The 5,160-nt window shown below is 35.1% G+C and overlaps 1 non-coding gene across 1 annotated transcript; it reads right to left on the minus strand.

The window, feature by feature from the left end:
• Positions 1-610: 610 nt before the first annotated feature.
• Positions 611-684, minus strand: Trnai-aau. Its single transcript has one exon. It is a non-coding gene; the product is annotated as a tRNA-Ile (tRNA).
• Between the last annotated feature and the right edge of the window lie 4,476 nt (positions 685-5,160).

Below are 5,160 nucleotides of genomic sequence, written 5' to 3' on the forward strand. Positions count from 1 at the left end.
ATTGGGTATTGGGTCACTGTATTGTATTATAACTACCCATGCTTTATGTATTGTTGTTTATATTGAAATGTTTTGAATCTGAATGCACTTATTTGTTTTCTTCCTTGAGGTTATTGAACATAAGCGGTTCAAATGTTAATAGTCAATAAATAATTGTACAAATGTCCCAATAGATAAGATTTTTCATAATTTACATATCAGTAGCAGTCAAGGTTTATTTTGTTTATGTGCACAAGGCTTTTATTTATTCTAATGGACGTATCTCGATTGTAAATGCATGGAATGACTGTGGATGTGGTTTGTATAAATAAGCAGGTATACGTAGGTTACTAATTAAATATGTAAGAAACGAACTTGAAATGGAATTGATAACTGTTTAAAGTTACAAAATAGTAGAGTTTAGGTATAAAGTTAATTTTTAATGATTTTGGATATGTATGTACCTATAGGAAAATGAATCTAATATGAGTGGTGTCTTTTTCAACGTTGTAATGACTTAAAAAAAGTAATTCAGTTACTTTCATTTCTGCATGCTAATTACGAGTCGAACTAATACAATCTATTGTTAAGTAAGTTTTATGAAAATAAAGTTTTTTCGAAAAAAGCTAATTGGCCCATGGGGGGATCGAACCCACGACCTTCGCGTTATTAGCACGACGCTCTAACCAACTGAGCTAATGGGCCACATGCTTCCACTTGAGATTTTTAAATTGTGACACTGCAATGCAGCAACTTGAATATAATTAGAATTTTATTGTAAGTAATACTTTCACGTAAGAAAATACTATAAAACTATTAACGACTGTCCTAGTTAACGACTCCATAATAATCTAGAAAAACAAACAAAATACGTAAAATACAAAAGTATTCATGGTACCTACCACAATACACATTTCATTACAAAGTGGCTTCATCAGGTGGAAGAAGTAATATGTGTCGTTAAATGTGCATTGTGATGACAAACAATAATAAATAATTGAAAATGGATTCAATACAACGCCAGCTTTTTCTAAAAGTAAAGAAAACAACAGAATACAAAGAATGTTTTGCAACAGAGGGTTAAATGAAAAATGAAGATTTCGTGAACGATAGCAGTCCGGCCAGACGGCTTTCTTTTCCGTCTCAAATAAGTCTTTTACCATTTTCTAATATCGTGTCTCGGTTTGCTTTCAGGACACGTAGAGGAAAACAAGTAATTGAAAAGTTCAATTTTTCATTCGGCAAGGGAAATTTTTAGAAGGGTAGCTAGGCTATCGTACCCTCCCATTCAGTCAGTCAGTCAGTCATACCAACGCATTCCTTTGTCCTGCGTTTACATCAAATACCAGGACCATTTTTCTTTTGCTTTGTCCTTATTTTTAATTTCGCCTGAGCGTGATATGAATAAAATATCTCTTATATCGGGTCGGTGTTCGCAATACAGGACAACTGGACGTCGATGGATTTTTAATGAAACAGGTTCTTTGCACGATATGAAACATTCTGAAAATATTTAACGTCTGTTTATAACAACATCCAAATTACTTTATAGTTGAATTAAAGACAGATGAATACCAGACAGGTGCTAATGTGATATATTCAACGACGGTTTAATACTTCTCTTAAAAGTAAAAGGTCTCAAAGTAAACAATTAATAATCTTAGATTGGTCAGTCTGTCAAAAGGATCATCAAAACATGTAGGGCGAAGGGCACTTCTAGTTGAACTAGGAGTCAAGAACCTTCAAATTTGGATTGATGGAAGACCTTATCTGGTACAAATTCAAAATTCATTTGAAAATTACGAATTTATGATTTGTCTGTCTGTCAACAATAGTGTCACAGATCATCAAAACCTAATGGACACTTCTAGTTGAGACTTTCAAATTGATTGAACGGTTATCTTATAGTACAAGTTCGGGGAAAAAATCTGAAAATTATGAATTTCAGATTAATGTTGTTGGTCAGTCAAACGTAAAGATCACTAAAACCTACTTGAGCTAGAACTTCCAAATTTTAATTAAAAGCAGGTTTTTATAGCACAAGTTCAGAAAAAATTCTAGAAATTACTAATTCTGGATATGAAACAAATGCAGAAAAAAATTGAAACCATGAATTTCAAATTAGTCTATTAGTCAGGCAAAGTATTACGTATTATCAAAAGCTATAAGGCACTTTTAATTGGACTGGGACCTTCAAATTGCGACTGAGAATAGATCAGGAAATATTTTGAAAGCCACGAATTTCTGATTGGTTTGTTAGTCCTAATACTAACTAGCCAACTTTCCTGATACTAAGAACCATGAAATTTACTGTTAAATTTTATGTTGTATGTTAAAACATGTGTTATATTTTGAAAACTGAAGTAGATTTTTTTTTTAAAAATGGCTAATTTCCGACCTCCACGTGATCAAGGTTAAATCATTCCAAAAATTAGTGATAATTTCCTCTTCTGAGAGGAATACTAGCAATTTTCAATTACTCTATATAAAAAAATCGAATTATTTTATTCGATTAAGCTAACGTGCCTATCAGGTTGAGGTTGGCTACGCCGGGATTCGTTTTCAGCAAGTAGATATCCACACAAGTGGACCTTGTTGGAGTACACGTAATCCTAAAATGTAGCATCGTGCTACAGATGGCGTTTACTGCGCCATTTGTAGTATTTTCTAAAACGCACTGTTAAGGCATCAGGTAAAAGTTGGTCTGTGTTCTGTCGGAGCTGCCTGCGACGCGCTGATGAGATCCAAAAAGATTGAAATCGCGATCCGCGTCTGGCAGTTTCGACAGAATACAGACCACTTCGAATTATTTTACTCTGTATAAAGATAATCCTTTTCGATACTCTGATTCTCTACATATTGTTATTACTTTTATTCTAATTTTTTATCTTCACAATGAATAATAATGATAAAAAACGTCACCATCGCTACTTATTTGGAGGAATTGAAATTATAATGTCGAATGCTCTGTTATTGGTACGTTGTATAGTTGTTATCACGTACATATTCGTCTATACCTAATGGCAGTAACTGGTTATTCCTCTTCCACTTCTAATAAATAGTCACATAACGAACAACCTGGTTGTTGAAACATTGTAGTAAACTGTTTAGCTTCTAACGGGTTCTGAAACGTTAATTTATTTCATTTTGACACTTGTTGCATAACCACGATGATTTGCTAATTTTGTTAGCGCATTGTAATTATGCGTACATAATATGGGAGGTCGACTCTGGCTGATGCATGGCTACACCATTACGAATCAATGGTTTATTGCAATGTTTTACACATCTAGGAGTTCTTAAGAGGTACGTATAGGCACATAGTTTCACGCAAAAGTAAAATTCAAATCACGGGCAGACGGCGGTTTTTAATCATGAAATCTCCACTTGTCGGAAAATACTTAAAAATTAGAAAAGTATATCATTGAGATCAGTAGTCCTTCCTCAGATTTAGGAAAACGGGTCAACATTTATGGATTAACCTTTTACTAACATTTCCTTATAACTTAATCGTCTCCTCTTTCGTTAATTTAGTGTAACTACCTGCGCTTCTGCGTACCCTCTTTAACAAGCCTCGCAGCATTGTCCAGGATCTAGATCATAATATACCATTAGAGAAACTACAGTTGCAATTTCGGATCCATTGGCTCTACTACATATTTTTCTGTGATTTCCTTGGATCATTTACTGAACGGCAAGATCTAGAGGTTTAGACCATTGGTTAGCATTCCGAAGAACACTGGTTTGATTCCGGGCCCGTCTGCCCTGGTCCATGTTTTCTGTGGTTTCCTTGGATCACTTAGGCAAATGTTGGGCCAGTAATATTTCATAAATAGTCTTTCATTTTCTTCTGTCTTCATTTCTCACTCTAACCACCATCTACTAATTCCTACGATTCCTCAAAGCAGGCTGAAGAGGGTCTTCCACCCTATCCTCTTGAATAATCCGGAGCGACTGCCCGACCAGCAGCATTAGTAATTGGTGGGAATTAAAAAAACCAAAAGTTTATTTTCTTGGGCTTAGGCAAATGCTAAGGTAGTAATATTTCACAGACAATCTTTCAATTTTATTTTGACTTCATTGCGTTCTTCTTATCTGTTTCTCTCCAACCACCCCCATTCTCTCGATTTCTAATAGGAAACTGAGGAAGATCATCCACCCTCTACGCCATTTCTCTTAGCATTCGAGATGACATCGGCTGATTTCGGCTTCATATGTCCTGGTTAATATTGCGGAGATAGTAATCTTTCACTTCTCTTCCGTCTGCTTTTCGTTTGCTTCATCTGTTCATCCCTACAAAAACCACCCACCCAATATATAATGATTCCTAAACGGACGATTTTCCATATCCGTCGACTTGGCGCTAAAATGTAGCTCGGAAGAACTATCCGCCTAGTGATGACATTATCATGAAACACAGTAAAATTCTTGATGGCACTGTACCTATGGTGAAACAGTTGTTACGTTTACAATAAAAATAAATTTTGAAGCGCGGTTTTAGTTCTGTTTAATTATGAGCAAGTTTCAACACGTAATTGCTTTAATCACCAATAGGATACTCTTCTCTCCGATTATTTCCAAAACTACTGGGCGTATAACTTTTAGAAAATTTTACTGGAAAACTATAACGAAAATCCTCGATCTCACAAATTCCATGAAATTAAATTAATTAATAAATTTCTCATTTCATTTGCACATAAGCAAAATTATTTTTAATGTAAAGAATTAAATGTACACTTTTTCGAAACTTTCATAATTTATAATGTATTTAATAACATAAGTAATTCCCAGCGAGCGAATCAATCTTACACTTCACTGTTTTTTTTGACGTGACAACGTCTTATAATTCGATGGAGCCGGCTGCACGCACGAAAAAGCATGACTCATGCGGCGTTACCTCGCTCTAAGGCGTTCCATTTAAAGCTTGAAGTGCAAGCGAGAGCGCGGAACGAGCGACAAAGAGGCACAATCGGCCTCCGCGTTCGGCAGCGTTCGACGTCTGTCTCTCTCCTACTTGAGTGAGCTATGCGTCCGTGTGGACAGCTGCTATACAATAATACATTTCCATTTACCTCCTTCTCTATATCCATACAAAATATCTATCAAACAAATAAAATTAAAATTTTCTTTTGAAAAATGAAACCATTCCATCAGTATTTTCTTATGACGTTGTCACGTTCA

The sequence above is a fragment of the Agrilus planipennis genome, unplaced genomic scaffold (genome assembly GCF_000699045.2).
Source record: "Agrilus planipennis isolate EAB-ADULT unplaced genomic scaffold, Apla_2.0 scaffold44, whole genome shotgun sequence".
Taxonomy (NCBI): domain Eukaryota; kingdom Metazoa; phylum Arthropoda; class Insecta; order Coleoptera; family Buprestidae; genus Agrilus; species Agrilus planipennis.